The sequence below is a fragment of the Lissotriton vulgaris genome, unplaced genomic scaffold (genome assembly GCF_964263255.1).
Source record: "Lissotriton vulgaris unplaced genomic scaffold, aLisVul1.2 SCAFFOLD_6644, whole genome shotgun sequence".
NCBI lineage: Eukaryota > Metazoa > Chordata > Amphibia > Caudata > Salamandridae > Lissotriton > Lissotriton vulgaris.
This window is the reverse complement of record NW_028249134.1, coordinates 36751-49000: the sequence shown is the minus strand read 5'-3', so window position 1 is coordinate 49000 and position 12250 is coordinate 36751.

Sequence of the window (12250 nt, the reverse complement as noted above, 5' to 3'; positions counted from 1 at the left end):
GCTACTTTTGAAATGCTACATTGTTATTGGTTGGTTTGTATGCACCAAATATAAATCGTAAATACCGCCTTAGGCATAATTTTTGGCATAAAAGACCATGCTCCGCTTACTGAATTTGTGCAGTCTCTGACGAACCACCTGTGTGTGCTTCGTAGATCTCTGTTCCTGGTTGCAGCCAATAAACTTTGGTCTTTGACGTCATCAAGAAGTATCCCGTGTCTCTGTTTGCCAAGACAGGGGAACTCGAAGGTTTCAGGCGTTCTCCCTGACGCCGCTGGGTTCTGAAAAACCCAGTCCTTCAGTTGGCGCATAACGTCGGGCGACATCAGCGGTACCGGTCCAAGCCAGAGGTTCGTGAGAAGCTTCGTCTGAAAATTCTGGAGGAAGGCCAGCCACTTCATCGACCCCTGTTTGTCGCCGTGGTCCGAAAGTCTTTGCTGCGAGGTTTCCCGCTTTCCGACAGCTACGAAGGACTGCTGCCCTGACTGTCGCCCTGTTTTGGAGCCTTAGACGTTTGTAGAGCGAGACGATTGACGAGTCTTCTGGTGACGCCATCGACATTTCAGTTAAGTATAAGCGGAGCGTCTCCTAGTCCTTAGTTTGTTTTGTATCCTTGAGAGGATAGCTTTGATTTGGTACCTGCAGGCCCCAAAGCCAAGGGATTCGTGTATTCACGAGACTGTCGTTTTCGACTTCTCTTGTTGTTTGAAGCTGAAATAGTGAGCAAGATGCCTGGTTTTAGCAGTTTTAGAAATGTGTTCAGTTGTGGTGCATTAAAGGATTCCCGGTTAGAGGATTCGTGTCCGGTTCCTCCGATTGGAACTCCTACATACGACTTGTATGTAAAGCATGGTGTGGGTCCTATTAGCTACAATGAGATCTGGGTAAAATATACGAAGAGTGACGGTGTCTTACAATGGCCCCGTTAAGGTAGTTTCGACACTGAAATTTTAGATAACCTTGAGGTGAAGTTGTTCAAGAAGAAAGCCAGGCCGGCGATGTTTGACTCTTTCCGCATATGGCTTAAAGAAGCCAAACAGAAAGAAATAAAATTAGTGAAGAAGAATAAAAGAGGTATGTCAATGGTGCAAGCTGCCATTGCGCATAAAGATCATGAAGAAGAGCAAGAAAGTGAGCAAATGCTTAGAGTGAGGAAGTTAGCGGTAGACAGATGCTACCCAGTGTTGCCGCCTAAAGAACAGAAAGACGAGAAAGATCTTGCAAAAGATCCTTTAATGTCGCATCTGTTGAATTCACCGCCGCCTTATGCGCAGAATGCTACGGCACCACCGCCACCAGCAGTGGCTGTGCAACTGCCGGTTGTTTTGCCTCCTGTGATTCCTCTTCAGCCAGCCTCTTTGTTGGTTGCTGTTCCTTTGGCGCAGCCTCCTCAGGGGCCGCCAACTTTGCCTTCTCCTACAACTGTTCTTCCTAAGCCTGTCCCTACTACTGCTTCTATGCCTGTTCCAACTTTGGATTCTTCCACTACGATTTCGTCTTCCCTTATTTTTCCGACTACTCCTTCTCCTAGACAACGGATGACTGCTGCCTTCTCTAGTTTTCTGACTCCTTGGTTGGGACAATTGGGTATGTCTCCTGTGAGTGAGCGTAGACAGCTGCGTAGTCAGCTGCCTGATGCAGAGGAACGAGTGGTTCTGGATCACATGGCACGTAGATGGATTACGTATGCGTCCCAGTACGATCTTGAGGGTATTATGGATGTTTTCCGGCAATGGGAAGCACCAAAGCAGCGATACGTTTTCGAGATCATGTGTGCGTTCCTCCATGAACAATGGACGGACGAAGTGGGTAAAGCTCCTGAAGAGCTGTTCCAATTGCGTTCTGAGTTCGCAAAAGGAATGATCGTGATTCTCCTCGATATGGAGAGAGCGGTGTCCACGTTATTGTCATTTAGAAGTAATGTTTCTTCTGAACGGTTGCTCGAGCCTGATTCGTCAGTTAGGAGACAAGCACATCAGTATCCAATGCGAGAGGTCCCTCCGGTTTGGAGACCTGCTGATTCAAATGCTTATCCACCTGTTGATGCGCACTTTCAGAGAGTATGGGTACATATTCCGTGGAAGCGCGCCGAAGTGCTAGCGCTTAAGCAGACTTTGCCTGATCCAAGGAAAAATCCTGCGGGGTATTATAAAGAGCTTATGCAAACTATGAGTTTGTGTGCCATGAATTTAGCGGATATTGATATGTTGTTTGGGAATGTTGTTCCACAGCCCATCTGGAATATCATTCGACATACCGATCATGATGTTGAGTTGGGTGATTCGTGGGTGAATCTTGTCGCCACAAATGATAGACAAGTTGGAGGTGCTAAGACTGAAAATATCATTACGGAGCTCCCTGGTAGGATTATTACTTTTATGAAGACTTTGATGCCCGAAGTACGTGTTAATTGGGACAAGTTGTCTGCATGTAAGCAGAAGAAAGATGAGACTGTCTAAGATTTTTTCACGCGTTTTGAAGAAATTTTAGTTGATCATAGTGGACAGGATATGGCTACCGAGGGTGGCCAGAGGTTGTTCGTTGACAAATTTGTGCACAATCTTCTTCCTGAGCTATGCACTAAGTTGAAGGATTCCGAGAGTGCTTGGCCTGTTTCTACATCCGCACAGATCCTAGCTATGGCCCAGTATTACGAAAATAGACATAAGGATGAGTTTGAGAAAGCGGATAAGAAGACTAAGGAATTGAAGACTAAAGTTCTTCTACAACAAGCTTATCCACCTCGTGTTGTTAATCAGCGTGATTATCAGCAGCCTCAACAGTATTCGAGGAACTCGCAGAGAGACGAGATTCCTCAACAGCGTTTTCCGTATGGCCCTAATCAGTGTGCGTATTGTAAGGAGGAAGGTCATTATAAAAATAGTTGTCCGGTTTTGCTACAACGAGGGAATAGTGCTCCTGGTATTCGAGGTAGAGGTGCTCAGCAAGCGCCTAGAGGTAGGGGTCGCGGTCAGAATGTACGTCCTTTGTCTCCTCAGGCTTCAATGAATAGTTTTGATCAGCAGCAGAACTCGTCCGGTAGGACAGCGCAGTACTACGTGGACGATTACTACGTTGAAGGTGATGGAGCACATGGTAATAATTGTTAGGACAGCCATGGACAAAGTGAGGGAGTTGTTTCAGTTCTAGTAGATCAGAATGGACCTTATGTCGAGGTGATTGCATCAGGTGTGTCAGAACCTTTTCTGCTAGATACTGGTGCTACGAAGAGTTCTATTATGCATTCTAAACTCCCTGGCGCATCTTTGTCTGGCTTTACTAATGTATCTGTAGGTTTCTCTGGCGCCCCCGTTACGAATCCGATTTCTGCTCCATTGCCCCTTTCTGTTGGTCCTTGTAGGTTTGAAGCACCCCTTCTTTTGACTACAGGTTGTAATGCGAATTTTCTGGGATTAGACTTGTTGAAGAGATTGTACGCAACCTTGTATTGTTCTCCGTCAGGGGTACATCTTACTTTGGGTGAGAACGTGATTTCTCCGATGTATGTATCGAAAGATTGTCTTCCATCGGAACTGTCTTCGCTACCAGACTCGTTGTGGGCTACGGGTCTGAATGATGTGGGCCTGCTAGATATTCCCCCATATGTTGTTACGTTGAAGGCGAATGTTAAGTTACCACGCATTCCACAGCATCGCATCTCAAGTGATGGTGAGCGTGCACTCTTAGCGATCATTTATGATCTGATTAACAAGGGTGTCATTAAAGAGACGCGAGGTAATGTGTGCAAAAGTCCTGTTCTGCCGGTTCTAAAAAGGACTGATTCTTCACAACCTCTTGTGTATAGATTTGTCATCGACCTTCGTGAAGTAAATAAGATTGTTGTTCCGCAATTTCCTGTCGTGCCTGATATTACTGCATTGTTGACAATGATTCCGGCTTCTGCCACCTGGTTTTCGGTGATCGACTTGAAGAATGCCTTCTTCAGCATCCCGATTGCCATGGAGAGCAGGGATATTTTCGGATTCTCTTTAGGAGGACGAAGTTTTCGCTTTAAGCGCGCTCCTCAAGGCTATTATGAGAGTCCATCGATTTACAGTCAAGCTTTAAAGACACAACTTGATTTGTTAACTTTTGCTGAAGGTGCAGCCCTTATCCAGTATGTTGACGATTTGTTAGTCGCCGCCGATACTGAAGAGATTTGTAAGAATGCCACTTTGTCCTTATTGCGACATTTATCTGATTGTCATCATAAAGTCTCTTTGTCGAAGTTGCAATTCTATCGACAAGAAGTTACCTACCTAGGTCACCTCTTATCGAAGGAGGAAAGGAAGTTGACCCCAGAGAGAATTCAAGCTATTGTAAAGATGAGTGTCCCTATGACACAGAGAGAAGTGCGTGCATTTTTGGGTATAACGTCGTACTGTAGACAGTGGATCCCTAATTTTTCTTTACTAGCGTAGCCTTTGATAGCTCTAACAGTTAAGGATACTCCAGATCTTATTCTTTGGACTGACGAAAGTCAGAAGAGCTTTACTGAATTACGTAATGCATTGTGTTCGGCTCCTGTGTTGGGTACTCCCGATTACAGTAAGCCTTTCACATTGTATGTCCACGAGAGAGAGGGATGTGCTTTGTCGGTTTTGACTCAACAATTTGGCGATAAGCAACGCCCATGTGCGTACTTTTCGTCGACTTTAGATCCTGTAGCGAGAGCGTTACCGAGCTGTTTGAGAGCCACAGCGGCAGCGGCCGTTTCAATTGGACAATCTGCTGGTTTGGTTATGGATAACACGCTAGTGGTGATGGTCCCACATGCAGTGGATACTTTATTGAATCGTACCAAGACACAGCACTTAACTAGTGCTCGGTTGTCAGGGTAGGAGCTTACATTGTTAGCGAGCCATGTCCACATCAAAAGGTGTAATACCTTGAACCCCGCTACTTTGTTGCCAATCTCGTGTGAGACAGAGGATGAGAATGAAGAACAGCATGATTGTTTTCTGAGAACGGAGGAAGAGACGAAAGGGAGAGTGGACCTTCGGGATACTCCTCTTTCTGACTGTGATGATGCCTTGTGGGTTGATGGTTCGTGTTTTAAATTACCAAATGGTAATACGACTGCAGCATATGCTGTGACAACTTTGCATACGGTTGTTGAAGCTGCACGTATTCCATATAACTCTGCGCAAGCGGCTGAATTGATTGCACTTACGAGAGCATGTGTGTTGGCGAAAGGAAAACAAGTGAATGTGTACACGGATAGTCAGTATGCGTTTGGTGTGGCTCATAGCTTTGGACGTTTGTGGCGTGAACGTGGATATTTGACATCGCATGGAACTAAGATTCAGCATGGGCAACTGGTGAATGAACTTCTTGAATCTCTGACGTTACCATTGCAAGTAGCAATCGTGAAATGCAGTGCCCATAAGAAAATTACGGATGATGTTGGTTGTGGTAATGCGTTTGCGGATGAAGTTGCGAGAGAAACTGCTAGGAATGTGATGAGTCGAATGTATGTTGCGGGTCCTGCGAGATGGGTTCCAGAGAAGGGTATGTGTGAAGACACCATTGAGAGTGTGAAATTGATACAGAGTGAGGCCACCGAGAAAGAGTTGAATGAATGGAGAGAAAGTAAGGGTAGATTGAATTCGAGTGGTTGTTGGACTGATTTGTCAGAGCATCAGAGATGGTTGTTACCTAATGCGTATATGCTTCCAGTTGTTACAATGGCTCATGGAATGGCACATATTAGTGTGAAAGGGATTTGCAAGTTGTTGGCTCCGGTCTGGCAGAATGTGGAAATTCCCAAATGTGCAGAGAATTTGGTCAAGAATTGTATGGTATGTTTGATGCATAATCCTGGTAAGGGAACTCCAACACCATCTGGTCATTTTGCTCCTCCTACGTATCCGTTCGAGGCTTTGCAGCTAGATTTTATACACATGGAAAGATGCAACAACTTGAAATATGTGTTAGTGGTTTGCTCCTTTTCTAGATGGGTAGAAGCTTACCCCCTTAAGGATAACACTGCCTTATCTACAGCGAAGGCTTTGATAAAAGAGTTTTTCCCGAGGTTTGGTTTGCCCAGAATCATCTGGAGTGATAACGGGAGTGAATTTGTGGGTCAAGTTATGAAGAGAGTGTGTGAGGGTCTCGGGATTAGGCAGAAATTTCATGCTGCAAATCATCCCTAATCAGCTGGTTTAGTCGAGTGCTATAATGGCACTCTCAAGTTGAAATTAGCCAAAATACAAGCGAGCACTGGCTTGCAATGGTCAGATGCCCTGCCATTAGCACTCCTGTCTACAAGGATGAATGTGCATTCACGAATGGGATTGAGTCCGTATGAGGTTGTGTTTGGCCGCCCAGCAAATGTTTGGGGTGTACCAAGACCAACGAGATTTAGAGACCTCGAGTATCCTGTGTTACTTGATTATTTGCGTGAATTGACAACTAAAATGAGTGTTTTACGCCAACAGGTGCACGACAGTCTTCCACAAGCTTCAGAGGATCCAGGGCACTCCATTGAGCCTGGCTCCTGGGTATTCGTGCGCAACTTTCAGCGGACCAAGAACGACCAGCCCCGGTGGACGGGGCCCTATCAAGTACTCTTGTCAACGAGATCTGCGGTTCGAGTGCAGGGCAAACGGAACTGGATCCACGGATCGCACACCAAAAGGGCACCTTTGTCCTTGCCTTACGATAAGTGGGTCCAGGAGGGACTTGCGGATTCTGCGACAGAAGTAATCCCACGTTTTGTACCGTTTAGTGATGCTCGATTGATTGGAACTAGCTCAGAGTCAGAGAGCGATCAGATTCTACAAGCATCAGTACCTCCTGCAGATCGATTGGACACTACAGAGCCTCACCTTTTGTTCGCTGATCAAGAGCTAATGGAAAAGAATCGCTACAATCTGAGATCGAGAGTTATGGACAAATACATTTTAATAAAGTTTACAGATTTTTTTACTGTTTGCAGGTTAACTCTCCACCAAGGATCTACTCATTTTTGTTTTTTCCGAACCGCCATCCGGTTCTTGCTGCTAGGGTCGCGGTTGCTATCAGTCTTGGGAGTGCAAGCCTGAGACACTAGGTCGAGGGTTCTGTTGGCCCGAGGCAGCCTTCCTGGGTTCAGCAGAGGCACTCTCAAGCAGAATCAACCAACCACCGCAGGCAGCACCTTTAGTTTAGGATGGATTTCTTTGAGTTGGAGAGACCTGTACAGACATTGATTTTTAGAAAGCGTATGTGCCAAATAATCTCGAGAAAATGCTTTTTGATACCATGTTTATTTTTATTATTGAGCTTTGCAATGATTATAGCTGGCTATGTAGCATTTGTTTTTCAAATGATGTCTAATTCCACTGTGCAACCTACATTTTCACCTACTATTTCTTCCCATTCTTTCCACCCTTTGCCCGAACATGAGGTAGTCAGACGATTAGAATTTGCTAACAATTCTTTTATTCAACTTTTGCACCAGCACCAGTTAGTGATTAATACAACAAACTGCTGGATTTGTGGTTTGATGCCACATACAACAGACAAGGGTATTCCGTATTTAGTTTTGCCCTTCAGCTTAAACGGGTCGATTCGAGCTTACAGAACAATGTTATTCTATGCCCATAGTGTCTACCCTCTACGTTCACCAAAAGACAATCCGAAGAATAGTGCTTTAGCTAAAGGCATAGTCGATATGATTAAAGGGACTAATGCAGTTGAGACTATACCGGAAGATGAGAGGCAACCCTATAGTGGTTGGAACGTCAATGGATATGGGGTTAGTCTGAGTGTTACACAGCGAGCGAAAAGTCCTCCACCGATCTGGATAGTGCCCCACCGGGGCTACTATTGTTTGCAGGGCAATGGTAAGAATCCAAAAGCTCAGTTAGGGAAGAGCGTTTGTGCCGAGACTTATGTATTTTCGTCTCAGTCTTCCCCAGTGTTCCTAGCTGCCAAGGGTACCTACTTTGTTTGCTACGACAAAGCCTATGCATGGTTGCCCCCCCACTTTTCGGGCACATGTTTTGTTTCCTTTCTGTTACCTCCCACTTTTACAGCCGCGGCAGATTACCACAAGACAAGAGTTGCTAGAGGTGTCTTTAGTCAAGAAGACACTGTAGGGCAAGAACTGAGAGATTTCTTCAAGGGTTTTCTGCCGTTCTGGGGACCTATGGCTAACAGTAGGAATATTCATCAGTTGACGAGAGTGGTTGAGTCCACTATAGTTGAAACTGCCGGTGCCCTTGGAAACATAACTGCTGAGCTTCAGTCGGATAGACTTATAGACACTTCAGAATAGAGTTGCCCTTGATGTTATTCTAGCAGATCGAGGTGGAGTTCGTAAATTGATCCAATCTAGCTGCTGTGTTTTCATTCCAGACAACGCTCCATCAGTCTTCCAGGCCATTTCCAAATTGCATAAAATCTCCGATTCTGTCCATTTGGACAAAGGAGATTGGTCTTTAATGGGATGGTTATGGGGATTGATATCCACTTGGGGATGGAAGATTTTGATGGTCATTGGGATGGTCTTATCAATTCTGTTCATGTTCTGTCTCTGTGTGCAGTGTGCTCCCGCCATTTGTGGCCTTTGTGCTACTTCGTGTGTACGGAGACCTGTCCGGAGGGAGATGCTTCGTAATAGGATGATGCTACAGCAGCATATTGATGACTTGATGAATATAGATCAGGATTCAGATTAACATGGGTTTGGGTCTGTTGCCTATGATAGGGCAAAAGGAGGGTGTGTGGTTCAGTGGTCCCGAGTTGAGTTCGATAGTTCTGAACCCGATTCATAAAGATCGTCGGAAATGAACGATTTTGGCATCAGCAGACCGCAAATAGCGAGAGTAACGTGTCTGAGTGTTTTCGTATGATTCGATATAGGAGAACACTCTATATTCGAGGATTTAGTCTGAACCTCCAGGTTCCATTTTGTATGCGGCAGCCATTTTGTATGGTTGCCCTAACATAGGCTCGATGACTGTGGCCGAGCGAGTCCTTGAGACACGTATGCCTTAGCTGACTTCTGGGTGACCTGGCCAAACTGACTCTTAGCCCGGGTCGAGCCTCGCTGAGCAAGTTCCTTGTTCAGCAGATGGTCTGATAAAGATCAAAGGGCAGGACGTGCCCGAGCATATGGTACACTGTTCTCACCTCTCTACCTCCTCCTAATCTCTTTTCCGTCTTTCCTTTACGACATGATCATCGATCTGGTTGAAGGGTTTATGATGGGTTTGTCCGGCCTGATCGAACAGGAAACTGAGAACGTGCGTGGTCATTTCTGGTGGGCTGGACAACGGAAAATGGGATTGTCTCTGAATGTCGTCATTTGCTACTTTTGAAATGCTACATTGTCATTGGTTGGTTTGTATGCACCAAATGTAAATCGTAAATACCGCCTTAGGCATGATTTTTGGCATAAAAGACCATGCTCCGCTTACTGAATTTGTGCAGTCTCTGACGAACCACCCGTGTGTGCTTCGTGGATCTCTGTTCCTGGTTGCAGCCAATAAACTTTGGTCTTTGACGTCATCAAGAAGAATCCTGTGTCTCTGTTTGCCAAGACAGGAGAACTCGAAGGTTTAAGGCGTTCTCCCTGACCCCGCTGGGTTCTGAAAAACCCAGTCCTTCACCTATAACGAACATACATATCCCACCTATAAATTTCAAAGGCAAAGTTTCTGAACATTGTAGTTATAGTTTGAAGCTTTCAACGCTCTGTTTATTAGAGATGCCAGGGTTTCCTCAAAGTACGATGGGATAACCGGATTTTACAATGAACCACACCAACACGTGTCATTAATAAGGGACACTGTAATATTGCAACTTCATTCCACAGCATAGTTAGTTCATGATGAGACTTTTTCGCCTTTTCTCCATGTAGGACACAAAGAGTACTCATCATCCTGATGAGAATGATTCATCATCCTGATGAGAATGATTTGACTTAGCCATGAGAGGTGTAAAACTTAAACATAATTACGCTGGGACTGTATTGTGAATAAATCGTAGTAGTCAATAAAGGACCAAATGGACTCTTTAATCTTGTGATTATACATATCTCACAGAGCAGATACTTAGCTCAGCAATCTGCGTGATTTTTCTATGCATTTCCTTTGAATTGAGCTGTCTGCACTTTTAGATTTGTGTAATTTTTAATAGTGAATGTGCAGTAACATGCTTTTTTTTAATATTATTTTTTTGTCCTCATACGCCAAAGATATTCTCAGAGTACATTTTGTCGATACCATCCGCTATGCAGCAGATAAACACCGCCACCTGTCATGGACTCCGAAGATCTTAATTGATGCACTTGTCAGTTCAGTTCTTCTATCTTGCCATCCATGAGACTGATCCTAGGGTATTTTGTTCTGCAAAAAGGCATAATCATTGGACAATTTAGGTCAATGCTCACAGCTTATCCAACCAGGCAATACAGGGATACAGAAATGCTTTTCCTTTTCCAATTTACCCTACCTAGGTTCAATGTATGTTTGATTGCATTAATCCAATATAAATAGGTTGGTGCAGTATCTTTTAACGAGGATTTACAAATTTCTCTACGAGCGAGTATAATTAAATATAACGACAGCTTGTTAACGTCTCGAGAAAGTGATTCATAATTAGAAAAGATGCCAAAAAAGATTAGTGTTACGCTCACCTGTATGTCAAAATTAAACAAAATTTCCATTCCTTCACATACCGCACGCCAAAAATTATGCAAAACAGGGCACGTTAAAAACATATGAAGATCATCCGCTTTTTCCTGCTGGCACTTTGGACAGCAGGGAATAGTACCTTTCGAAAATTTAGAAAGCTTAGCTGGGGACCAATATACTCTATGAAGAGAAAACAAATGGTTCCGTTTTAAATTGGCAGGAGATAGTGTGGTGTGTAATAAATCAAAGGATACTTGCCATAGTTCATCTGCATCTTCATCAGGAACGGGGTCTCCCCATAGCTGGGCTGGCAAGATGAAATTACCATCCTCTGCTTCCAAGATAGTCCAATACAAAGTTGCTGTCTTTCCCTTGCTGCTCTTCCCCTGAAACAGTTTCTCCAAGACATTCATTACTTCCACTACTGACCCCACAGCCTGACTCCAGCTCTTAATTTGGAGATATTTAAACTTGGATAAATTTCTCTCAGTCAAAATGGAAATCTCATCCCATCGTAACAACGACCCCTCGGGCATTAACTGGGACCAGTATTTTATGTCGGCATCCAACAATGGCTTTGCGAGGACAACCTTGGTCCACTCTAGAGAGCCCGGTGACTCCCAGATAGGAGCAATAGCTGTATAGTATCCGAAATTCAAAGATTTCCTTAGTTTTGCCCAGGTAAACGCCATATCCCTCAGCAACTTCAGTAGCACCTTTTTGAAAAAGCGCGGGTCCCCAAACTTATGCAAACAACCATGGGTTCCCCCTTTAATTTCTATCAACATTTCCTTGAACATTGCACCCACTTCTGATCCATCTGGCTTGTCGAAAAGCATTTTCCCTGCCTTAAGTAACATTGTCCAGGCATAAAGCTTCAAGTCTGGGGCACACAAGCCACCTTTGCTTTTTTTTCTCCTCAGCTTCCTCCATGAGATCATTACACCCTTTGAGGCCCATACAAAAGAATTCAATTTGGCTTGGATTTTCCTTAGCTTCTCTTCCTTGAATGCTAGAGGAATATTCTGAATTAAAAATATTAATTTAGGCAGGAGCATAATTTTCACAATGTTCACTCTTCCTATTAGCGTGAGGGGAAGAAGGGCCCAGCCCTTTATAGAATCTGCAATTTCTTTGTCTATTTTAGCAAGATTTCTGTCCGCTAACTGTTCGATATCCTGGGTAATTTGAATTCTCAAGTATCTTATCTCTCATTTCAAGATGGAAAATTGGGTTTCTATATTCCAGATCATACACTCTGACTTCGACTGATTAATCTCATAGCCAGAGATCTGACCAAACTGTGTAGCTGCACTATAAATTAGCGGGATTGCTTATATTGGATCCGAGGTATAAAGCATCATATCATCAGAGTAAAGTGAAACTTTTTTTCCTATTTTCTGCACTTAAAGGGCCAAATGTTGATATCTTGCGTTATTCTCTCCACCAAGGGCTCGATGTATAAGTTAAAAAGCAGAGGTGAAAGGGGACATCCCTGTCTCGTCCCTCTTTTAATGCAGAAAGGCTGCCATTAACCATGACTCTGGCTATGGGGTGATGATAAAAAGAGATAGCTCTACAAAAGTTCTTGCCCAGATTACATCTCTCCAATACTCTCCCTAAAT